Source organism: Condylostylus longicornis, unplaced genomic scaffold (genome assembly GCF_029603195.1).
Source record: "Condylostylus longicornis isolate FDR11 unplaced genomic scaffold, ASM2960319v2 ptg000175l, whole genome shotgun sequence".
NCBI lineage: Eukaryota > Metazoa > Arthropoda > Insecta > Diptera > Dolichopodidae > Condylostylus > Condylostylus longicornis.
In genome coordinates, this window is record NW_026578143.1 from 86,640 (window position 1) to 114,606 (window position 27,967).

General features: G+C 27.8%; 1 protein-coding gene across 1 annotated transcript in view; it reads left to right on the top strand.

Annotated features, from left to right (window-relative positions):
• The first annotated feature begins 3,927 nt into the window (after positions 1 to 3,927).
• Positions 3,928 to 27,967, top strand: part of LOC129616297 (mucin-2-like) — a 169,122-nt gene continuing 145,082 nt past the window's right edge. Inside the window, exon 1 of the mRNA XM_055531877.1 lies at positions 3,928 to 4,549. The gene's annotated coding sequence lies outside the window, so the exon portion shown is untranslated. The remainder of the gene's footprint in view (positions 4,550 to 27,967) is intronic.

The window sequence follows — 27,967 nt, forward strand, 5'->3', positions numbered from 1 at the left end:
TAGAACTTGCGTTATTCTGTTGTATAAGCGAAATTTGTGGAGGTATAACAAAAATTTCATATGAAAATAACGTTTTAAATTTAAACAATTATTTTCAATTTAAATTTTAACGTTTTAAATTTAAACAATCAATGAAGAAATTTTTGATGAAGAAAGACCTAACAGTTAGTGTTATTGAATAAATAAGAATATGTTAAGTTCTCTGACATATTTTTTTAAATAAAAAAACATTTTTGAAAGATGAGTTTGATTTGGACGATATACACCCAGATTTCAGCGTCGATGAAGAGCTCAGAAATTGTAAAAAATTTTACGAAAGTTTGTTAGTTACAGCTAAATATATTACTTTTTTCCTTTGAAAAGTGTTTAATTATTTTTTTTGTGACTCAGATAACATCTCCAATAATAGTAATTCCTCACCATGCGATTAACGAAGTTAAAAAGTCAATGCTGTTACGAAATAAGAAAAATTACTAACTGGTGGAAACAATACTTGTGGCGAAATTCACTACATCGCATGATGAGTAATTACTGTTGTGGGAGATGTTACCTGAAAAACAATAAAAATTTAAATCTTTTCAAATGGAAAAATAATATATTTAAATTAACCAGTTTTAAAATTACTTGTATTTAAAAACAAGCAAGGTATTATTGAAATACCAAAATTAGTTGCTACATCCAGTTAAAGAAAAAAGATAAATAATTAGTATATTATGTCCTACCATGGGCAGATGTACGGTATATTTTAAATCATTTTTAAGGTGGCTTCTTCTGATAGGTCTTCAAATTTGAAATAAATATTATAGTGCAAACCTTTTGAACCCTTTTTTATGCCCTGCATCTTCGTGAACGGTATATTAACTTTGGTATGAAGTTTGTAACCACTTGAATGAGTCGTCTTCGGTATGGGCACGTGTATATATTCTCATTCAGCGTAAAATTTTGCGTTGATTTAGCCATGTCTGTCTGTCCGATCGCATACGATAACTCAAAAACGAATAATGCAATCGACACAAAACTTTCACAAGTTCTTTCTTTTCTGTCATTGGACCAATTCGGACAATGGGTTCGGCTACCTACCATACAACTCCAAAATCTTATTTTACGAGTATATATTTAAAAAAAGTCAGATTCATGAAACTTGGCAGTCGTGTGTCCAATTTAGGTCACATATATCTTTGAATCTTTGGTGGAATGACTTGACAGATATTTCAAAAACAAATTTTTAAACTCAGATTATAGGTTTATACCGACTTGTTTAAATTTAAAAATGGTTCACAATTTATGTTTGAAAAAATTAATTAGCTTTTTAATAATATTTTTTTGATAAGATATCTAATTTTATCAAATATAAATATTTTTGAAAAAACTTTTTCTTTTACAATTTTTGGCAAACTTTGTTGAAAAATTTTTATAATTTCAAACAATATTTGGTATCAAAATAATAAAATAATTTTAACTATTTGTTTAACAATAATTTTTATTAAAATCTATTACTTCTTACCTTCTTGAGTTTGATTAAACAAAAGTATTTTCTCTGAAGATGAAGCAATAATTGAAACATTAGTATGTATAAGAAATAATGGATTTTAATAAAAACGAGAAAAAAAATAGAGTTGACCTTGTCAACTCTGTGATACCCGTACGAATTTGTTATACTATGTGCGAATAACTAATGTGCCATAACTAACTATGGGGCCGACTATGACTTTAAGTTGCCGTATTACCATATTAATTTATACAAAATTTCAATACTATGTGTTTTTCAAAATACAGGTTGTGCCAAACTACTATTGAAGTTTTATGGCAGCTACCAGAAAGAGCCAAGAAATTTTAGCGAATTTTATCAAGCAGATTGGCCCTACTAATATATTCACTTGTGTGAAATTTCAATATCACAGCTTTTATAGTTTCTGAGATACAGCCAAATAACTTTTGAAGTTGTATGGCAGGTACCAGAAGCAGCCAAGTAATTTCAACGACTTTTATGAGACACATTGGCCCTACTAATATATTCGTTTGTGTGAAACTTCAATACCATAGCTTTAATATTTTCTGAAATATAGTCAAATAACTTTTGAAGTTGTATGGCAGGTACCAGAAGGAGCCAAGTAATTTCAACGATTTTTATCAGACACATTGGCCCTACTAATATATTCGTTTGTGTAAAATTTCAATACACAACTTTTATAGTTTCTGAGATATAGCCAAATAAATTTTGAAGTTGTATGGCAGCTACCCGAACCGGTACCCCGATCATGTCCAATTTAAATAGGGTTCTGGCACTTACAACAATAAATCATTTGTGAAAATTTGGTAAACTTAGCTCAATTAGTTTTTGAGTTGTCGTTAGGACGGACGGACGGACGGACGGACCGACAGACAAAGCTAAATCAACTCAGAATTTGACGCTGATCAAAAACATACACTTGAGTCTATATCTAACACCGTTATTTCTTAGCGTTACAAACGGTAAGGCAAATTTAGTATACCCTTCGAACATACGTTCGTACGGGTATAATTATTATTGCGGAACAAAGTGCTAGCGTTTTTTTATACTTTTGATAATGAAGTTTGTTTAAAATATTTAAGAAAATTCATTACCAAAGTAAATAATTAATTCATTTTTAAAATCTAATTTGTAAGAACGTTGTAACCTTTTGAAGGAACTGTTTTGTTTTAAATAATTCTATCATTTTGAATACCTTACACATCATTTTTCGTAAATTAATTGAAACTTATTCGTATTCTGATACAATAGTTTACACAAAATGAAAAGTGATATAATTAGGTATTCAAGAAGAATTGTGATACGATGTAAAACCATTTTGTTTAATAAAGCAAAAAGAAAAGTTTAACTATTTTATGAAGCACAAATTTTTATTTTATTTGTTGAAATATTAAAATTCTCATTTTGTAATTCTCTGTCTCGGAGAATATTTGAAATAGATTAAGCTATTTTTAAAAATCATTATTAAATAGGAATCATAAATCCAAAAACTTATTATTCACTAAAACGACTTTGTATTTACATTATATATGTATGTTTCGACATTCAGCATTTCTAATTATTTTGTGGTATATCTACATTTCTTTGTCGTAAGTGCAAGAATGAAAAAAAAACGTAAACCGAGTCCCATACCACAAGATGGTTTCGACAAAACGTCCAAAATCTCGAAATTTTTGTTCGGGCTAGCTATATTTTACAATACCACTTTAAAGCTAATTGATTATACTACAAGATCTTTATTGAAAATTAGGCACTTTTACGGCTCAATTTTTTTGCTTTAGTAGTTCAAACTTCAAGCTCAATTTTCCAAAATTCGATTTTCGGGATATACGACGAAATAATTTCGGGATGACGATATATAAGCAAAATTTATACGTATAAATTTATATAATATGTTTTATCTACGAGTATTGCATATGTATATCGAATTTGTTTAATATGCTGCGAACAAGTACTAACAAAAGGTGGAAAATTTTATTTTATTGAACAAGTGAATAGATTAGATTTAAGTAAGTTTAGTGAGTAGATTGTCTACTGTTATTATTTTTCCTCACCTTTTTGCTACCTAAGTTAATAAATTTAAAGAATTCTCAATAAAGCAACGTTGTATTCAATTCAATTTAACTAATATTATTTTTTATTTTAAACGAATTTAAAAGTTTTCAAACCTTAGCAGCAGCAGCAGTCTTAAATGAATAATAACTGGTTTTGTTAGTTATTTTTTTTTGTAAGAAAAGCCAAAGTTGTGCAATGTTTGTTTTTATTTTCAATAGTATAGCTTTGAATACACATATTTGCTATATTATTTTGTTCTTGTAGTTTGAAGTGCTGATAAATTCAACTTTAGCTGGATAAGTTTGTGTTTTTATTTATTTTTACATATTTCTTCAAACACTTCAGTTTTAAGACAACTTTCATGCAAAACGGATATAATTGCGGATAAAACAAGTTTGAAAAGATTTGAAAGTTACATTTTTATATATGGAGTAGTAACGTGAAAATCATGAAAATAACCATTTAGATTTTTAATTTTATTTTATTTTTTAAACAAAGAGCAATAAACCTTTTACTTTATTTTATTAAAGTAAAAAGTTGTAGGAAACTTTTATGAAAAAAAGTAAGAAAGTTAAAAAAGGGAATTACTAATCAACAAGTTTATTATTACAAAAAATAACGAATTCACATATGAATTTTTTTTTCAATTTTAATTTGGAAATTTTTAAGATTGTAGTTAAGTAAAAAAAAACATTTTACGGGGTAAATGTATTTGTATTTAATCTTATAGCTAAAACTACTGTTTTCGAAAAAAAAAAATGAATTGTTATTAGTTTATATTATATAACGTGAAATTGTTAATATTTGTGTAAAATATTAGAAAACTTACTTCATAAAAATCTTGCAATTTACATTCCTAATTTACTTCTTTGTAATATTTTCTAAAAGTATAAATTTAAGAAAATAGCTGCAAAAGAAAAAAATAATCTTATACGTATACAAATGTAACTTGATTGTGTGCGATTTTAACAAAAAAGAAAAAAGGTTAGTATCGAAAGAATATTAAATACAAATCACGGGCGAGAAAACAAAGTTAGTTTCTGTAACATTAACTTTAGGAAAATATTTGTTGCGCTTATTGTAAACTTAAGATAATTTTTATGCCTTTGTATTATTTTAATATTTTTTGATAATTTTTCCAATAAAATTTTAGTATTTCTTCTAGTTGAGTTAAATTTTATATAGATCATCACTTTTTTTATATATTAATGATTAAATAACATTTAATTGAATTTTATCTAACATAAAAATGTTTAACTCGTAAAAATCTAACTTATATTGTAGAGGTAAGAAAATTAAAATATGTAATGCAATTCACATTTTCCTACCTTATATTAAGGTAGGAAAATTTGCATTGTTTTACATAGAGAAAAATTTTTCAATTAAATGATGGAGAAATTTTTTCAATTGCTTTTGCTTAAAATTTAAAAGAGAAATAGAGGAGGTGAATGTATGGAAAGTGAAAAAATTACTTTCATGTATTTTTATATAAAATTTATTTCTTGGTTAAATATTTGAGTTGAAACTTGTTTGGTTTTTGGAAAGGTATGAAGAGTACATCTTCGTCGCGCGTATGGACATGTATATATATTGTTGCTCAGCATTGTAATGTGAATTCTGCATTGATTTCAACTTGACCATCCGTCCGTCCGATCGAACGACAACTCAAAAACAAACGCCAAATTTTCTTAAGTTTTTTCTTTTGTGCCAATGATGTCTGCTATTGTAAATTGTAATTGGACCAATTCGGACAACGGGTTCGGGTAGCTGCCATACAACTCTAAAAGCTAATTTTAAATATTTGAAAAAAAAACTAAAGCTAGATTAATAAAACTTGGTAATCGTGTGTCCAATTTCAGGTCATATATATCCCTGAAGCTTTGGTGGATTGGCTTGACAGGTTCGGATAGCTGCCATACAACTCCGGGAGTTAATTTTAAATATTTGAAAAAAAAAATCAAGTCAGATTCATGAAATTTGGTAGTCGTGTGTCCAATTATATGTCATACATATCCCTGAAATTTTGGTGATATGACTTGACAGCTTCGGAGTCATGTGTCCAATTGTTGGTCACGTATATTCCTGAAGTTTTGATGGAATGGCCTGACAGGTTTGAATAGCTGCCATGGAACTCCAAAAGCTAATTTTAAATATTCAAATAATACAGTTAGATTCATGAAACTTGTCAGTTGTGTGTCCAATTATAGTTCAGACATATCCATGCAGCTTCTATGGAGTATTTTGTCAGGTTCGAATACTTGGTATATAACAATGAGAGCTAATTCTAGATACTCCAAAAACAAATTTTAAACTCAGATTGCTAATGTGCAGGGTATAATTCGGTCGGTTTATACCGACTGAAACGTTTTTACTTGTTTCTTTTTAAAATACTTAACCATTTTTTTACCATTTTTTTTTTATTTTTAATTGAAGTAAAGCGGAAGTGAAGATTTATTAAGAAAAACTGACAACATTAAATTTCGCATGAGCAATAAGATATAATTAATTAAAAGCTGATATATTTATCGTTTGAATACAAGTTTCGCAAATTCTTACCATTTATTATGTTTGCATGAATCATATTTTATTTCCCGCATTGTGTATACTAAAAGGTTAGTGATGGCAAACCTTTCACATATCGAGTTTTCGGTGGGAACGCACTTCTCCATAGTATGGAATTGTAAATAAACTATTTTAAGTAACCTGTCGGTCAGTCGGTCTGCGTGTACTCCCGTGTATCTCAAGTTTGGCTGAAACGATTTTGATGAAACTTTATATGTAAGTTTATTTGACAGGCTTCGGGAACTTGACTTTTTAGGGGGCCTGCTTTACATTTTTGATCATTTTGAAGAAAATATTCAACTTTAAATCTCATATATGAGCTTCATTCGTCCGTATTTAGAACGTCATAACTTTTGAAACAAATCAGGTGTTAGCAACTGGACGTTTACTACTGGTTAAATATATGTACATTTTAGCGTATATATCGAAAAATAGTATTTAGCGTATAATATTTGAGCTCTGGTTGTTACCAGCAGTTACTGACGAACTTTTCGTATAATTCGGAGAGCGCAAAATAAAACTCTACTAAGAGCCAAATTCACATTTTTCTAGTTATGTAAACTAAAAACTTAGTGCCCTTAAAATTGTAAAGAAGTTTTTAAAGCGCATTCTCATAATCTTCTAGAATACTTTTGCTAATCTAGACAATATATATTGCGTTCGGTATGTGCTGATCATATCAGATTCATAAAGGCTACAATTTATTCCCCGTACTTCTTTTGTAATAGTAAAAAATTAAAGTGAAGAAGAGATAAGTATAATTGCGTTCAAGTTAAAAATGTTCAGAATAAATTACAATTTTAAAAATGCTTATAATCAAATGAACATAAATCTATACAATGTAAAGCTGGAAAGTAGCTCTTTATTTAAAAAAACAATGTGTAATTATTTTAGTTATTAAGAAAAGTCAAAAAAAAAATTCTGAATTTTTCACAAAGTGACGAACTACCAAAAAATTTACCTATTCAATTTTTTTCATAAATTGAAAAATTTTGAGTTGGTTCTCAAAAAAACTGTTAATATTTTTTCTTGTGGGAAGCCTCATTTTCGACATAATTTGTTTGTAAACTGTACGGTTTCCAGAAAAAATCGTTATTTGACTCTATGTAAAATTACATAAGCTTAATGAACTAAATCAAAGATAAAGTGTAGAAATACAATCAGGTAGCTTATACAAAAGGTCTTATTTTTTTTTTATTTACAGTTTTTACCGACCGCATTGAATGGAGGTTATGTAAAGGCACTGACTTTTTGATGCGAGTTTCCGATGGGAACGTATCAAAAAGTTAGTAGCAGAATTTTTAACACTACAAGTGCTAAGTTTTATTATAAGAACCTTACGAGAGTTGCATAAAAACAAAAAAGAAAAAAAATTATGAGAGTATTGGAGTGTGGTATGAGAGTTTTATAAGAGTTTTGGTAAATTTTTTAGGGTATTACTTTTGGAAATTGTTACTTGGGATATATCTCTAAATATGCGCAAATATGTAAAATTGACCCGTAAAAAAGTTCCGTTCCCGAGGTCTGATATACGTTATCCCAAAAGTTGATCAATCTGTGTCGTAGCCAAAATAAATTTTTATATAAAATTTCCTCAAGATCGGTTCAGCCGAACTTCAGATACACGATTGCACAAACAGACGAAGAAACCGACAGACCGACATCTCTCTAAAAGTAATTTATTTACGCTTCCCTACTATGGAGAAGTGCATTCCCACCGAAAACTCGATATGCAAAATTTGTTGCCATCACATAACCTACCTATTGTATACACAATACGGTCGGTAATAACCTTTAGCAATAAGCACTTTAAGCAACTAATTACCGCATACACATAAAATAATTCGATACTAAAATCCATGTGCGTATGTATTTGGGTTTTATAATACATGCGAATAAAACACGTGAATGTATAATTTGTTAATACTAATACTGTATAGGGTAATGCGTATAGCATACGATTTCTATGCCAAAAGTACCAAGTTCGAATCCTAAAAAGGCGATTTGAGGAAATTTAATATTCACTGATGTTTTACTTAGTAATACATTTTGTTAGCATACATACTTATTATAAAACACTGTAGATTTTATGAACTCTTACAATTTGCTTAAGAGAGTGCTCAATTTTTGTTATAATTCACACTTCCAAAAATTAATTTGTATACAATATTTACCCCACCAAAAGTAATAAAAATAAAAATTACCCCTACAGGAGGTAGTACCATTTTATAAGAAGCGTCTTGGGAGAAGGTAAAAGGCGAGGTTAGGAGAAGTTAATGCGCTTTCTGGGACCCTAGAGACAAAACCATATCTAATGTCCCATGTCTCTAGCCCTTCTAGAAGTATCCTTACTTTTTGATAACTGAGAATTAGCTATATATGTATATATAATGTAAAATAGGATGGTTTTTGAAGAGTTATACGAAATATGAATAAAATAAAGAATTATAGAAGCAAATTCAAGGTACTGCGTAGCCTGGTGGGTAGCGTGGTTGTTCTGATAACCAGAAAGTTATTAAATCGATGCTTGCCTGGATATTGTCGCATTTTTCTTTTTCGGGATTATTTTAAAATTCTTTTCTTTTCTATTTTGTTTAAATTTTTTGTTTTATTTTTGTAATATACAACAGATGAATATTATTATAAGAGTTTAAGAAAAATTTCCAAAAAAATATTGTTTTAACAGTTTGGAAAAATTAGTAAAAATTTTAAATACATAAGCATGTACATATGTATGTATGCTTTTTCTAAAGCTTCTTAACTAATTTTTTTAAAAACTGTGGTTTGACATATAGAAATAATTTTTATACCCGTACGAACGTATGTTCGAAGGGTATACTAAATTTGCCTTACCGTTTGTAACGCTAAGAAATAACGGTGTTAGCTATAGACTCAAGTGTATGTTTTTGATCAGCGTCAAATTCTGAGTTGATTTAGCTTTGTCTGTCCGTCCGTCCGTCCGTCCGTCCGTCCGTTCGTCCGTCCGTCCGTCCGTCCGTCCGTCCCAACGATAACTCAAAAACTAGTTGAGCTAAGTTCACCAAATTTTCACAAATGATTTATTGTAGTAAGTGCCAGAACCCTATTTAAATTGGACATGATCGGGGTACCGGTTCGGGTAGCTGCCATACAACTTCAAAATTTATTTGGCTATATCTCAGAAACTATAAAAGTTATAGTATTGAAATTTCACACAAACGAATATATTAGTAGGGCCAATATGCCCCATAAAAGTCGTTGAAATTACTTGGCTCCTTCTGGTACCTGCCATACAACTTCAAAAGCTATTTGGCTATATCTCAGAAACTATAAAAGCTGTGATATTGAGATTTCACACAAGTGAATATATTAGTAGGGCCGATGTGTCTGGTAAAAGTCGTTGAAATTACTTGGCTCCTTCTGGTACCTGCCATACAACTTCAAAAGTTATTTGACTATATTTCAGAAACTATTAAAGCTATGGTATTGAAATTTCACACAAACGAAAATATTAGTAGGGCCAATGTATCTCATAAAAGTCGTTGAAATTACTTGGCTCCTTCTGGTACCTGCCATACAACTTCAAAAGTTATTTGACTATATTTCAGAAACTATTAAAGCTATGGTATTGAAATTTCACACAAACGAAAATATTAGTAGGGCCAATGTGTCTCATAAAAGTCGTTGAAATTACTTGGCTCCTTCTGGTACCTGCCATACAACTTCAAAAGTTATTTGGCTATATCTCAGAAACTATAAAAGCTGTGATATTGAGATTTCACACAAGTGAGTATATTAGTAGGGTCGATGTGCTTGATAAAATTCACTAAAATTTCTTGGCTCTTTCTGGTAGCTGCCATACAACATCAACAGTAGTTTGGTACAACCAGTATTTTGAATAACACATAGTACTGAAATTTTGCATAAATTAATATGGTAATACGGCAACTTAAAGTCATAGTCTGCCCCATAGTTAGTTATGGCACATTAGTTATTCGCACATAGGATAACAAATTCGTACGGGTATCACAGGGTTGACAAAGTCAACTCTATTTTTTTTCTCGTTAAATATATATTAAATATTTATATAATTATTGAACCATAATTATTAAACTATGGTTGAGACAAAAGCAAAATAATAATTTTATTCAAATATAGGTATATATATATGAATCTATTAGAAGTTAGCATTTTAGAATTTTTCGCTCGAACAATAAAAATGAAATTTGAAGTACATACGAACATAAATTGTGTGTATATATTTTTTTAAGGCTTTCTAATGAAACATTAAAAACAATAAGAAACAAAGCATTAATATTCAGTTGCCACAAACATTTATTTAAGTTTATTTCAATTTTTCGAAGAAAAAGTATGCGAGATCATTACGTTATATTTTCAAATATTATTTATTTCTTGTTCTCGGTTTGTGTTTCTAATAATATAAAGTATTATATATTTCTTGGTTTGTGTTTCTAGTAATATAAAGTATAAATATAGAAAGGTGTCGACGCACTTCTACTCGTATCGCGGCACCGTAAAATTTATGCCCGAATAAATTAACCGTTACATATGGTACATTTTTTCTAAATTTTTGACATTGTTTTTTATTTAGACGCTTGTGGGAGTTTTAAATTTTAAAAGCTTTAAAAAACCAATTAATTATTTATTTTAGTTGCAGAAATTTTTTTTAGCTTTTCCAAATTTTTAAAAAAGCAAAAAAAGTATCGATAATTATATGGCTATCAAAAAGTATAATTATTTATCCTAACTAACTTACTTAATTGCCGAATACGATAATTATGTTAACGGTTCTTTCGATTTCCTTTCTTTTGTTTATCCTAATTATATTCAATAAATAGATGTGATATATTGATACAAGAACAAAAGTATATTTAGCAATACTTAAAAAGTAATAAGTTGTATTCTCATTTGTTCAAGGGAAAATGCTTCCTTCCAAACTTTGGTTTTATTCCACTTTACTATAAGTGAACACGAGTGTGTGTATTTTGTTATATAAAAAATCAAAATCGGCTTTAGTTAATTTATTTGTCAACTTGTTATTACTTGTATTACTTGGTGCACAAGTTTTTTTCGTGTACAAGCTTCGGTCAAATGTATGGATGCATTTTTACCGACCGTATTGTGTATACAATAGGTAGGTTGCGTGATGGCAACAAATTTTGCATATCGAGTTTTCGGTGGGAATGCACTTCTCCATAGTAGGGAAGTGCAAATAAACTATTTTTACATTTTTGTGTATATAAAAAGAAATAATCAACCGATTTCATTGAAATTTAATATTTAAATTTCTCGTTTTGAAACAATGAATATATAAATTTTTTGGAAAGATCAGGGCTCGAAAACTGATATGTGTGCCGATTTTACATTTTCCACCATATCTACGGAACGAATTGATGGAATTTCTTGAAATTTGAGTTCTGGTTGTTAGCGAAACTAACTGGCGAGCATTTCAGGGAATTCGGGTAACATAAAGCGAAACTCTACTAAGAGCCAAATTTACATTTTTCTCGGTATGTTTACTATAAGCTTACTAATGTCCTAAAAATTGGAAAAAAGTATTTAACAGACATTTTTATAATATTCTGTAACACTTTCACTTAACTAGACAATACACATTGCGGTCGGATATGTGCTGACCACATCAGATTTTTTATTTTGTTTTACAATTCAAATAAAGGAAATTGCATATTATATTATGTATCTTTGTATATATGTATTAACTTTTAAAATAAAGTAATAACTTTTAGCCCTTTCCAAAAAAGTTTTGAAAAAAGTGCTTATTAGTTTCACTCTGTCCGTCCGTCTAAAATTTGTAAAAGTTGAATATTTGGCACCTTATTTTAACAAAACCGCAGACTTTTTCAAATTTCTATAAACGCGAAAACCTAACGGTAACATTAAATGACATGACATTAAAAAATATAATTATTTTTCTTAACTCACAAAATTAACCCTTAAAACCGAAAGTTCCACTAACCCCTCTTAAAACATATTTTTGCTTTATTTCTAAGACTACATCAATCGTTCACCCGAAATGTATGCAATCCTAGAAAAAGTTTCGTATATGAATGAAAATAATTTTAATAGTGTAGTAGGTATATATAGAATGTTTTTCAAAGCAGTATTTTTATTTCTTGAAGGAAAACTTTTACAATACAAACCACTGGTGTGACACAACTTTATTGAAATTGCGTACCACATTTTACTTTTCCAACACTGGTTTTATAATTATGGTTTATGGAAAAAAACACAATAAATGGTTTACAATATTAGAATGTGTTTTTTTGATGTAGAATCAAAATTATATTTACGAATAAAGTACGAGTAATTACTTGATTCAAGTAAAATATTGATTTTTTTTCTTCAAAGCGAAAAAAAATATAAAGAAAGCGAGTATGATTTTATGCCACAAAACGAAATTCTACCAAGAGCCAAATTTACATAATATTTCTACGTATGTTAACTAAATTTTACTAGCGTCATTGAAATTGTAAAGAAGTGTTAAAAACGCATTTTCACTAAACAAGGCAATATACTTTGCTGCCGATTATGTACTGACCACATCTGATTTTGTTGTGGATTGTTTTAATAGTTCGTTGTACACATTATATGACACATTATATTGTGTGTTGCGAGCTGGCTTATTCTTTGTGTATTTCATAGCTAAAAGCTTTTATATGCATACATGTACATACTTATACCTGTAGAGCAATTTATTTCAAATGAAACCAATTTTAATAAGGAAATTGCTATATTTTTCTTTTTTAACACTTTCGATCCATAGTAATCATATGGTACCATTGTAAAAACCCATCTCTTACACAGATAACAACATTTTTTCAATACCTATAGCGGTATTTTGTTTTTTCCTATTTAAATTCAGCTCCAATGAGTAGAATATATTTTTATATTTAAACTATGTGTTTATTTTCGAGTTTGCTAACAACTGCTATGATTATGTTTTTAATTTCGTAGTTTAACTAAAAAAATTACTGAAGTGAAATAATTTTTGTTTTTTCCAAAAATATTAATAAATTGAAGAGAATTTCATTACTTATAACATTTGCAAACAAAATGTTAAAAAATCCAGATCTGGATGATTGCATATTTTGGTACAAGTAACTACAGCATTATCTTATGATTACTGTATAAAAAGGTCATTAAACTTAACAGCAGTTTATTTTTCATCTTCTTACACTTATTAAAATCTCCTAAACAATGATCAACGTTTACACAGGAAAAGCTGTATGTTTCAATTTCTATGTCAGAACAAAAATATAGGAGCTGTTGATCTGAGTAACATGTTAGTGCTATGTTGAACCGATATTCATACAAAAATATATAATTTTTAGATATTTTATTAATGTTTCAATCGTAAATGTTTTGAATTTAGAGAAAAGCTGGAAAATTTAAAACTTTAGAGAAATTCTAGAGTAACTTAAATCTTAGACTGCTCAAATGTTTCTATCTACATAGTTTTACAGAATTTTTTAGGAAGAAAAATTTGAAAAAAACAAAGGTCATAGCAAAAAACTACCTGCAGATGCTGCTGAAAATCATAACACATCTTCCAAAATATATAAAAACAAGTAAAAACGTTTCAGTCGGTATGAACCGATTGAATTATACCCTGCACCTTTCATTGTTGTATAGCAATTACTCAAACCTGTGAAACCATTCTATAGAAACTTCACGGATATGTCTGATCTATAACTGAACACATAAGTTTCGTGAATCTGTCTTTATTATTTTTCCAAATATTTAAAATTAGCTTTTGGAGTTGTATGGCAGGTACCCGAACCTGCCAAGCAATTCCACTAAAACTTCGCAAATATATGTGATTTATAATTGGACACACAACTGCCAAGTTTCGTGAATCTAACTTTATTACTTTTCCAAATATTTAAAATAAGCTTTTGGAGTTGTATGGCAGGTACCCGAAACTGCCAAGCAATTCCACTAAAACTTCGCTAATATATGTGATTTATAATTGGACACACAACTGCCAAGTTTCATGAATCTAACTTTATTACTTTTCCAAATATTTAAAATAAGCTTTTGGAGTTGTATGGGAGCCACTCGAACCTGTCAAGCAATTCCACCAAAACTTCAAAAATATCTTTGACCTATAATTGGGCACACAACTGCCAAGTTTCATGAATCTGTCTTTATTATTTTTCCAAATATTTAAAATTAGCTTTTGGAGTTGTATGGCAGGTACCCGAACCTGCCAAGCAATTCCACTAAAACTTCGCAAATATATCTGATTTATAATTGGACACACGACTGCCAAGTTTCATGAATTTGACTTTATTATTTTTCCAAATATTTAAAATTAGCTTTTGGAGTTGTATGGCAGGTACCCGAACCTGCCAAGCAATTCCACTAAAACTTCGCTAATATATGTGATTTATAATTGGACACACAACTGCCAAGTTTCATGAATCTGACTTTATTATTTTTCCAAATATTTAAAATAAGCTTTTGGACTTGTATGGGAGCTGCTCGAACCTGTCAAGCAATTCCACCAAAACTTCAGAAATATCTTTGACCTATAATTGGACACACGACTGCCAAGTTTCATGAATCTGACTTTATTATTTTGCCGAATATAAAAAATTTGCTTTTGGAGTTGTATGGCAGCCACCCGAACCGGTGCAGCTATCTCATTAAAATTTTTAGAGCATATGTAGAATATAATTGGACACATGTATACAAAATTCTATATTTGTACCTTTACTAGTTTTTGAAGTAATTAAAATAAACTCTTTGAGTTGTATGGCAGCTACCCGAACCCGTTGTCCGAATTGGTCCAATAACAATAAGGTTCGTCCTTGGCACAAAAGAAACAACTTGTGAAAGTTTGGTGTCGATTGCATTATTCGTTTTTTAGTTATCGTGCGATCGGACGGACGGACGGACGGACGGACGGACGGACGGACATGTCTAAATCAACGCAGAATTTTACGCTGAGCAAGAATATATATATATGTCCATACCGCAGATGACTCCTTCAAGTAGTTACAAACTCCATACCAAAGTTAATATACCCTTCACGAAGTGCAGGGTATAATGAAGTAATGATGCAAGAACTCTAATGATCGTACAACTTTTCTAAAATTAGATGTATAAAATGTAATGTACTACTGTGTGTCAAAAATATTAAAGACAATTATTTTACGACTTTATGTTAATATCGAAAATCTTAAAATTACATTCTGGTTTTTCGCATACCAGAAATTTGGTATAGCACAATATTATGTAGATAATAATTATACAGGCATTTTATAATTTTTGTGTTTATGTACATGAATCTTTTAATTAAAAACAAAATAGCGATTTTTACTTTTAAACTATATTATATATTATAATATTATAATTATAATAGTTATAAAATAATACAAAGAATTTAAAAGTAATATCTATTTTTACTTAAAATTATATAACAATATACTATATAGTTTTAGAGTAAAAGTAGTTTAAGTAAGTAGTTACGCATATAATGTAAGCTATATTATTATATTATTTAACAAATTGCTTTTTTTCCTGATTTGCTAAATTTTATCTTTTTCCGTCTTTATATAAATACACTTTACATAATACTTTTTTATATAAAGCATATAAACCGTCTTTATATAATACGAGTATAATGAATTTAAATAGAAAAAAGTAAAAATGTTTCAGTCGACATGTTTCAGCTTGCAGGATTGTATGGAAGTTACCCGAACCATGAAGCTATTTCGTAGAACCTTAGAGATATAATATCTGAGCTTTAATTGGACTCATGACTGTTAAATTTCAAGCAGCTAACTAAATTTTTTTTAAAAATATTTAAAACTAGTTTTCAAGTTCTATGATAGCTATCCAAACAAATCAAGTCATTTCGCAAAAACTTATAGGCTATATCTGACCTATGATTGGGCACATTATTGCTAAATTAAGTCTTTTCAGTTTTTAAAATATTTAAAACAATCTTTCTGAGTTGTAAAGCGGAAACCCTCACCCTCTACAATAGTCCAATTACAAAAACTGTGGTCTTTGGCGAAAAATCAAATTATTGCCGAAAGTTTGGTTGTGTTCACTCCTCCCGTTTTTGAGTTATCTTGCAAAAGAGCGAACAGAGGAACATTTCTAAATTAACGCAAAATTTAACGTTTAGCAAGATTATATGCATATATGTGTTCATACTGCTGATGACTGTCGCAAGTCATCATTCAGCTAAATTTTATTTTCAAAACTTTTAAAAGACAACTTTTAGGTAAGACACCCTTGCGTGGCTGGTGGACAACCAAAGGATGGAGTTCTATCTCCCCTGATGTGGAGCTTTGCGGTTGATGGGCTCCTTGATAAGCTTCTTCGACTGCGTTTATGCTGATGAATTGCCATGTTTGCCTATAGCTAAGTTTGTGGAACTCTTTGTGACATAGTTCAAACAAGTTTATGGATGGCGCACTTCTATTGCGGTCCGGTCTCAGATAAAACTCTGGCAAGACGGCTTTGGTATTCTTTACTAGAAGAAGGAAGTTGAGTCAAAGAATAGTATGGTGACGAATACGAGAGTTTTCAGGCCAAAACTAAATTCATCGAACCTATGAAACCGTTTCCAAGCGTATTTCTACAATCATTCGCAATTAGTGTAGCTTTTTTTTATGATGATTGCTCATAGTTCTATCATTTGAAAATGAAAGAAAAAGTGTTATAACTTTTTAAATAAAAACGATTTATATAATTTTTGTTATACATATAATTATATTATAATAAACATTAATATGTTATGGAAAAAAATATTTTTAATTTAATAATTATCCATTTAGATTTCAAATTTTTTCAAAATATTATACTATAATTGGGGGTTGGGCTTCCAGGTTGGCCCAAACATAGTAAGCAGGGTTGTGTCGTAAGTAAGGCCGCTTCACTGCGTCAAGGTGGAATCTCACGAGACGTTGCTTCTGATGTAAGTGCCGAACTTAATACTATATTATTTTAAAACTATTAGTTAAGGAATTCAGAAACTGCACTAAAGTCTTAACATTGAGAACTTCTTATATTAACTGATTATCAATGACTACTTTGAGAATAATTTTAAATGTTGCAAACTAATTTCCATTATTAATTCATTAAAAGCGTCAAAATTAAATTTTAATTTTCAGTATATGTAGGTAATTAAATTGATCAAGATATTAATACTTCTAGTGATAGGCTTAGCTAAAACAAATTATGGCGGAAAACTGTTCTTCAGTTTGATATTCTGTTAAGAAAAAAACTTTCCAGGTCCTTGGAAAACGAAAGTATGAGGAAATTGCAGATGTGCGCAGAATGCAAAGGAAATTAAATCGTAATTTTAGTAATTTTGATTTAAAATCTGATTTTCTTATATTAAAAAGGGTCTCAGACTTACGGTTAAGGCTTGCAGAGAAAAATATGTACATATTACGAAAATCCTTTGAGCTTTTGTATTTTTGACAAAAAGAAATTTTGGTCTATTCTAAACTCTGTTACATATCATATTACAGGGTAGTCTGAAAGGATTGCAACTAGGTTTGTAATTAAAACTGGTGGAAATGTGTACGACTCACTTCACATAAATTTAATAACCCTGTTACGCAACAAAAGCGATTCCAAGCTCCTTTTTACGATTAATTCTTAATATTGTTACAATTAAAGTAATAGTAAAGAAGAAAGTAAAGTGAAATATTTCTGTTAGAGTAACTGCGGTGATCGTGGTCCAACTATTTTGTTTTAGCAGTTTTCTCCGTTATCTTAAATCTTTTTAAAACTTTTTAATTTATAATATTTTTTGTAAAATCACGTAAGATACTGAAACTACAGCAATACTGATTTTCAAGTAGAAATCGGCTCAGCCGAATTTGAGATTCACGCGCGCATATACAGGTAAGAGATTGACGCGCGCATTTTAAAAGTTTCTTCGGTTAAAGAATAAAATATTCAAGTTCCTCCAAAATTTTTAACTATATTAAAAACTATTCGTGTGTGCTTGCATTGCAAGCCTTGCAAGTATTATGCCTGTAGTTTTGAAATTGTGTTCCATTCTGTGACTGAGATATTTTAAGTTTACTTTATTTCTTCAAAAACACACCCGTAATATAGATACATATAGATATGCTTTTTTCTAATAAATAATAAGATAAAACCTAAAATAAGAAAACTTCTGAAAAATAATTACCAAAAAATACATAATTAAGCAAATAATTAGTTCCTTTGAGATCTAACACCTTTGAGTAATTTATTTTAGAACCTCGATTTGAGTTATATCGCATAAAATTTTAAAATACTTTTTACATTAAGCACTTTAAAAGATAAATTACTATATACGCATAAAATAATTCGCTATTAAAATGCATACATGTGTGTATTTGGAGTTTTAATACATGCGAATAAAACGCGTGTTTGTGAGATGAGTTACCACCAATACTAACGTACATAGGGTAATGCGTATAGCATACGATTTCTATGCAAAAAGTCCCAGGTTCGAACCCTGAAAAATGCGATTTGCCAGATGAACTTTTTTATTGATAATTAAAACTTAACAATTTTCTTAAGAAAGTGTTCACTTTTTGTTATAACTCACACTTCCAAAAATGAATTCATATACAATATTAATACTACCAAAAGTAATTAAAAAATTACCCCTACAGGATGTAGTACCATTTTGTAAAAAACGGTTACAAAGCATCTTGGGAGGGGGCGAAGGGGGAGGCCGGGTGGAATTCTTGCTTTTTCTGGGACCCTAGAGGCAAAACTCTACCTAATGCCTTTTGTCCCATGTCTCTAGCCCTTCTAGAAGTACCCGTACTTTTTACCACCTGAGAAGTAGCTATATATATATAACTAGTCGTGTGTGCTTGCATTGCAAGCCTTGCAAGTATGATGCCTGTAGTTTTGAAATTGTGTTCCATTCTGTGGCTGAGATATTTTAAGTTTACTTTATTTCTTCAAAAACACACCCATAATATACATATAGATATGTTTTTTCCTGATAAATAATAAGATAAAACTTAAAACTTAAAATAAAAAAGTTCTGAGAAATAATTACCCAAAAATACATAATTAAACAAATAATTAGTTCCTTTGAAATCTAATACCTTTTGAGTAATTTATTTTAAAACTTCACTTTGAGTTATGTCGCATAAAATCGTAAAATACCTTCTACAATAAACACTTTTAGCCATAAATTATTGTTAATTATAAACTACAATTCATGCACGTATGTATTTGGAGTTTATAATACATGCGAATAAAACGCGTGACTGTAGAATGAGTTAACACCAATACTAACGTATATAGGGTAATACGTATTGCATACGATTTCTATGCAAAAAGTCTCAGGTTCGAACCCTGCAAAATGCGATTTGCCAGATCAACTTTTTTTATTGATAATTTTATTTTTTTTTTAAATAAAATTAAAAAACCTTCACCCTTACCAAATCAATATCAGCGAGTTTCCGTTCTAAAACTTTTACCCTACTTGTAAAAAGTTTAATGCAACAGAATAACATTTTCTTATAAAATTTTACCCTAAAAATATATTGTCAAGGAGTTTAATGTAAACTTATGTTTTGCTTTCTAATACATGTTGCAACAGATCCCGAGAAGAATGCACAACTAAATTCATATGTACACACTTATTATAAAACAATGTAGATTTTATTAAAACAATTTTCTTAAGAAAGTTTTCATTTTTTGTTATAACTCACACTTCCAAAAATGAATTTATATACAATATTAATACTTCCAAAAGTAAGTAAAAAATTACCCCTACAGGATGTAAAACCATTTTGTAAAAAACGGTTACAAAACATCTTGGGAGGGGGTGAAGGGGGAGGGCGGGTGGAATTCTTGCTTTTTCTGGTACCCTAGAGGCAAAATTCTACCTAATGCCTTTTGTCCCATGTCTCTAGCCCTTCTAGAAGTACCCGTACTTTTTACCACCTGAGAAGTAGCTATATATATATAATGTAAAATATGATGGTTTTTGATGAGTTATACGATATATGAATAAAATGTAGAATTATTAAGGGAAATTCAAGGTACTGCGTAGCCTAGTGGTTAGCGTGGTAGTCTCATAGCCAGAAGGTTATTGGATCAATGCTTGCCTGGATTGTTGTATTTTTCTTTTTTTGGATTATTTTAAAAATTTTTTTTTTTATTTTGTTTAAATTTTGTGTTTTATTTTTTTTTAATATATAACTGATAAATGTTATATAAAAGTTTAAAGAAAATTTCCAAAAAAATATTCTTATAATAGTTTGGAAAAATTCGCAAAAATTTTAAGTACATAAATATGTATGTAGTATGTATATTTTTTTTAAAGCTTACTGAGTAATTTTTTTAAGCTTTCTATATGAATTTAATAATATTCAAAACTGTAGAATAAATAGAAATAAATTTTAAACGCATAATTATTATATCATGGGGGTAAACTTACAAAAATTAATTTCTCAAATAAAGAAAAGGTTTAGTCAAAAACAAAATAATAATTTATGTATGTAAAAATATGTGCATGAATGTATATATGAATATATGTGTGTATGTATGTATATATGAATGGATTAGAATTGAAGATTTTAAAAGTTTTCGTTCCAACATATGAACGTATGTACATATGAATGTATTAGAATCGAAAATTTTGAAATTTTGCTGTTGGAAAAATTATAAATAAAATTATAAATGCAAATATACATAATTATGAATAGATACCTGTTTTTTTTAAACTGTGGGTAAACATATAGGATTGAATTTTAAACATAAAGAAAAGGTTTAGTCAAAAACAAAATAATAATTTATGTATGTAAAAATATGTGTATGAATGTATATATGAATATATGTGTGTATGTATGTATATATGAATGTATTGGAATTTAGCATTTTTTACAGGTTTTCGCTCGAACAATAAAAATAAAATTTTAGGTAGATACATACGTACATAAATTGTGTATGTATATTTTTTTAAAGCTTGCTGACGAAACATAATATTCAAAACAATAACAAATGAAGCATTAATATTCAGTTGCCACAAAACATCTGATGTCTTTTATAAAATCTGACATTTATTTAAGTTTATTTCGATTTTTCGAAATTAAAATATATGTGAGATCATTGCATTTTCAAATATTATTTATTTCTCGGTTTGTGTTTCTAATAATAAAAATAACGTAAAACGTATCATTTATTTCTTGGTTTGTGTTTCTAATTATAAAAAGTATAAAAGAAAAACGTGCTTTTGTTATACAAAAATTTTTTCAGAAAATCTTAAAATAGAGCTATTTCGGGGCTAAAAAGTTCCAATGTCAGATTTTTCTGGTACCCTAGAGGCAAAATTCTACCTAATGCCTTTTGTCCCATGTCTCTAGCCCTTCTAGAAGTACCCGTACTTTTTACCACCTGAGAAGTAGCTATATATATATAATGTAAAATAGGATGGTTTTTGAAGAGTTATACGAAATATGAATAAAATATAGAATTATAAAGGGAAATTCAAGGTACGTCGTAGCTTAGTGGCTAGCGTGGTAATCTGATAGCCAGAAGGTTATTGGATCAATGCTTGCCTGGATGGTGTCACATTCGTCTTTTTTTGGATTATTTTAAATTTTTTTTTTTATTTTGTTTAAATTTTTTGTTTTATTTTTTTTTTTAATATATAACAGATAAATATTATTATAAAAATTTAAAGAAAATTTCCAAAAAAAAAATTGTTACAATAGTTAAGTACATAAATATGTATGTATATATTTTTTTACAGCTTCCTAACTAATTTTTTTAAGCTTTCCATATGAATTGAATAATATTCAAATTTGTGGTTTGGCATATAGAAACACATAATTATTTAATCATGGGGGAAACATAAGAAATAAATTTTTCAAATAAAGAAAAGGTTTAGGCATAAATAAAATAATATTTTTATTCAAATATATGTGTGAACATTAATGTATTAGAATTGAACATTTTAAAATTTTTTGTTCAAAAAATTTTGAAATAAAATTTTAAGTGAAAACGTACATAATTATGAATTTATACCTATTTTTTTAAAACTGCGGGTGAACATATAGAAATAAGTTTCTCAAATAAAGAAAAGGTTTAGATTAAAATAAAATAATAATTGTATTCAAATATATGTACGTACATATGAATGTAGTTTTTCAAATAAAGAAAAAGGTTTAGGCAAAAACAAAATAATAATTTTATTCAAATATATGTATGTACATATGAATGTATTAAAATTTAGCATTTTACAGTTTTTCGTTTGGAACAATAATAATAAAATTCTAACTACATACGTACATATATTCTGCATGTATATTTTTTTAAAGCTTGCTGACGAAACGTAATGTTCAAAACTACAACTAATGAAATATTGATATTCAGATGCCACAAAACATCTGATGTCTGATAAAAGCTGACATTTATTTACGTTAAGATTAATTCGATTATGCGAACCAAAGATATGTGAGATCATTATATTTTCAAATATTATTTATTTCCCGGTTTGTGTTTCTAATATGTTAATAACGTAAAACGTAAAACGTATAATTTATTTCTTGGTTTGTGTTTCTAATTATAAAAAGTATAAAAGAAAAACGTGCTTTTGTTATACAAAAATTTTTTCAGAAAATCTTAAAATAGAGCTATTTCGAGGCTAAAAAGTTCCAATGTCAGATTTTCTGGGACCCTAGTGGCAAAACTCTACCTAATGCCTTTTGTCCCATGTCTCTAGCCCTTCTAGAAGTACCCGTACTTTTTACCACCTGAGAAGTAGCTATATATATAACTAGTCGTGTGTGCTTGCATTGCAAGCCTTGCAAGTATTATGCCTGTAGTTTTGACATTGTGTTCCATTCTGTGGCTGAGATATTTTAAGTTTACTTTATTTCTTCAAAAACACACCCATAATATAGATATATATAGATATGCTTTTTTCTAATAAATAATAAGATAAAACCTAAAATAAGAAAAGTTCTGAAAAATAATTACCAAAAAATACATAATTAAGCAAGTAATTAGTTCCTTTGAGATCTAATACCTTTGAGTAATTTATTTTAGGACCTTGATTTGAGTTATATCGCATAAAATCTTAAAATACATTTTACAATAAGCACTTTAAGAGATAAATTACTATATACACATAAAATAATTCGCTATTAAAATGCATGCATGTGTGTATTTGCAGTTTTAATACATGCGAATAAAACGCGTGTTTGTGAGATGAGTTACCACCAATACTAACGTATATAGGGTAATGCGTATAGCATACGATTTCTATGCAAAAAGTCCCAGGTTATTGGATCAATGCTTGCCTAGATGTTGTATTTTTCTTTTTTTGGATTATTTTAAAAATTTTATTTTTTTATTTTGTTTAAATTTTGTATTTTATTTTTTTTTTAATATATAACAGATAAATGTTATATAAAAGTTTAAAGAAAATTTCCAAAAAAATATTCTTATAATAGTTTGGAAAAATTCGCAAAAATTTTAAGTACATAAATATGTATGTATGTATATTTTTTTTAAAGCTTCCTGAGTAATTTTTTTTAAGCTTTCTATATGAATTTAATAATATTCAAAACTGTAGAATATATAGAAATAAATTTTAAACGCATAATTATTAAATCATGGGAGTAAACATACAAAAATTAATTTTTCAAATAAAGAAAAGGTTTAGTCAAAAACAAAATAATAATTTTATTCATATATATGTATGCATGTATGAATATATGTGAGTATGTATATATGAATGGATTAGAATTGAAGATTTTGAAATTTTTCGTTCCAACATATGAACGTATGTACATATGAATGTATTAGAATCGAAAATTAAAAAAGAAACAAAAACAAAATAATAATTTATGTATGTAAAAATATATGTATGTATGTATATATGAATACATGTGTGTATGTATGTATATATGAATGGATTAGAATTGAAGATTTTAAAATTTTTCGTTCCAACATATGAACGTATGTACATATGAATGTATTAGAATCGAAAATTTTGAAATTTTGCTGTTGGAAAAATTAGAAATAAAATTATTAACACAAACACACGTTATTATGAATGTATACCTAGTTTTTTTAAAACTGCGGGTGAACATATAGAAATAAATTTTCTCAAATAAAGAAAAGGTTTAGGTTAAAATAAAATAATAATTGTATTCAAATATATATATGTACATATGAATGTAATTTTTTTAAATAAAGAAAAGGTTTAGGCAAAGACAAAATAATAATTTTATTCAAATATATGTATGTATATATAAATGTATTAAAATTTAGTATTTTACAGTTTTCCGTTTGGAACAATAAAAATAAAATTCTAACTACATACGTACATACATATATTCTGTATGTAAATATATTTTTTAAAGCTTGCTGACGAAACGTAATGTTCAAAACAATAACAAATGAAATATTAATATTCAGATGTCACAAAACATCTGATGTCTGATAAAAGCTGACATTTATTTACGTTAAGATTAATTCGTTTATCTGCAACAAAAATATGTGAGATCATTATATTTTCAAATATTATTTATTTCTCGGTTTGTGTTTCTAATAATAAAAATAACGTAAAACGTATCATTTATTTCTTGGTTTGTGTTTCTAATTATAAAAAGTATAAAAGAAAAACGTGCTTTTGTTATACAAAATTTTTTTCAGAAAATCTTAAAATAGAGCTATTTCGGGGCTAAAAAGTTCCAATGTCAGATTTTTCTGGTACCCTAGAGGCAAAACTCTACCTAATGCCTTTTGTCCCATGTCTCTAGCCCTTCTAGAAGTACCCGTACTTTTTACCACCTGAGAAGTAGCTATATATATATAATAATGTAAAATAGGATGGTTTTTGAAGAGTTATACGAAATATGAATAAAATATAGAATTAATAAGAGAAATTCAAGGTACTGCGTAGCCTAGTGGTTAGCGTGGTAGTCTCATAGCCAGAAGGTTATTGGATCAATAAGCCTGGATGTTGTATTTTTCTTTTTTTGGATTATTTTAAATTTTTTTTTTTTTATTTTGTTTAAATTTTGTATTTTATTTTTTTTTAATATATAACAGATAAATGTTATATAAAAGTTTAAAGAAAATTTCCAAAAAAATATTCTTATAATAGTTTGGAAAAATTCGCAAAAATTTTAAGTACATAAATATGTATGTATGTATATTTTTTTTAAAGCTTCCTGAGTAATTTTTTTTAAGCTTTCTATATGAATTTAATAATATTCAAAACTGTAGAATATATAGAAATAAATTTTAAACGCATAATTATTAAATCATGGGAGTAAACATACAAAAATTAATTTTTCAAATAAAGAAAAGGTTTAGTCAAAAACAAAATAATAATTTTATTCATATATATGTATGTATGTATGAATATATGTGTGTATGTATATATGAATGGATTAGAATTGAAGATTTTGAAATTTTTCGTTCCAACATATGAACGTATGTACATATGAATGTATTAGAATCGAAAATTAAAAAAGAAACAAAAACAAAATAATAATTTATGTATGTAAAAATATATGTATGTATGTATATATGAATACATGTGTGTATGTATGTATATATGAATGGATTAGAATTGAAGATTTTAAAATTTTTCGTTCCAACATATGAACGTATGTACATATGAATGTATTAGAATCGAAAATTTTGAAATTTTGCTGTTGGAAAAATTAGAAATAAAATTATTAACACAAACACACGTTATTATGAATGTATACCTAGTTTTTTTAAAACTGCGGGTGAACATATAGAAATAAATTTCTCAAATAAAGAAAAGGTTTAGGTTAAAATAAAATAATAATTGTATTCAAATATATATATGTACATATGAATGTAATTTTTTTAAATAAAGAAAAGGTTTAGGCAAAAACAAAATAATAATTTTATTCAAATATATGTATGTATATATAAATGTATTAAAATTTAGCATTTTACAGTTTTCCGTTTGGAACAATAAAAATAAAATTCTAACTACATACGTACATACATATATTCTGTATGTACATATATTTTTTTAAAGCTTGCTGACGAAACGTAATGTTCAAAACAATAACAAATGAAATATTAATATTCAGATGTCACAAAACATCTGATGTCTGATAAAAGCTGACATTTATTTACGTTAAGATTAATTCGTTTATCCGCAACAAAAATATGTGAGATCATTATATTTTCAAATATTATTTATTTCTCGGTTTGTGTTTCTAATAATAAAAATAACGTAAAATGTATCATTTATTTCTTGGTTTGTGTTTCTAATTATAAAAAGTATAAAAGAAAAACGTGCTTTTGTTATACAAAAATTTTTTCAGAAAATCTTAAAATAGAGCTATTTCGGGGCTAAAAAGTTCCAATGTCAGATTTTTCTGGTACCCTAGAGGCAAAACTCTACCTAATGCCTTTTGTCCCATGTCTCTAGCCCTTCTAGAAGTACCCGTACTTTTTACCACCTGAGAAGTAGCTATATATATATAATGTAAAATAGGATGGTTTTTGAAGAGTTATACGAAATATGAATAAAATATAGAATTAATAAGAGAAATTCAAGGTACTGCGTAGCCTAGTGGTTAGCGTGGTAGTCTCATAGCCAGAAGGTTATTGGATCAATGCTTGCCTGAATGTTGTATTTTTCTTTTTTTGGATTATTTTAAAAATTTTTTTTTTTATTTTGTTTAAATTTTGTGTTTTATTTTTTTTTAATATATAACTGATAAATGTTATATAAAAGTTTAAAGAAAATTTCCAAAAAAATATTCTTATAATAGTTTGGAAAAATTCGCAAAAATTTTAAGTACATAAATATGTATGTAGTATGTATATTTTTTTTAAAGCTTACTGAGTAATTTTTTTAAGCTTTCTATATGAATTTAATAATATTCAAAACTGTAGAATAAATAGAAATAAATTTTAAACGCATAATTATTATATCATGGGGGTAAACTTACAAAAATTAATTTCTCAAATAAAGAAAAGGTTTAGTCAAAAACAAAATAATAATTTATGTATGTAAAAATATGTGCATGAATGTATATATGAATATATGTGTGTATGTATGTATATATGAATGGATTAGAATTGAAGATTTTAAAAGTTTTCGTTCCAACATATGAACGTATGTACATATGAATGTATTAGAATCGAAAATTTTGAAATTTTGCTGTTGGAAAAATTATAAATAAAATTATAAATGCAAATATACATAATTATGAATAGATACCTGTTTTTTTTAAACTGTGGGTAAACATATAGGATTGAATTTTAAACATAAAGAAAAGGTTTAGTCAAAAACAAAATAATAATTTATGTATGTAAAAATATGTGTATGAATGTATATATGAATATATGTGTGTATGTATGTATATATGAATGTATTGGAATTTAGCATTTTTTACAGGTTTTCGCTCGAACAATAAAAATAAAATTTTAGGTAGATACATACGTACATAAATTGTGTATGTATATTTTTTTAAAGCTTGCTGACGAAACATAATATTCAAAACAATAACAAATGAAGCATTAATATTCAGTTGCCACAAAACATCTGATGTCTTTTATAAAATCTGACATTTATTTAAGTTTATTTCGATTTTTCGAAATTAAAATATATGTGAGATCATTGCATTTTCAAATATTATTTATTTCTCGGTTTGTGTTTCTAATAATAAAAATAACGTAAAACGTATCATTTATTTCTTGGTTTGTGTTTCTAATTATAAAAAGTATAAAAGAAAAACGTGCTTTTGTTATACAAAAATTTTTTCAGAAAATCTTAAAATAGAGCTATTTCGGGGCTAAAAAGTTCCAATGTCAGATTTTTCT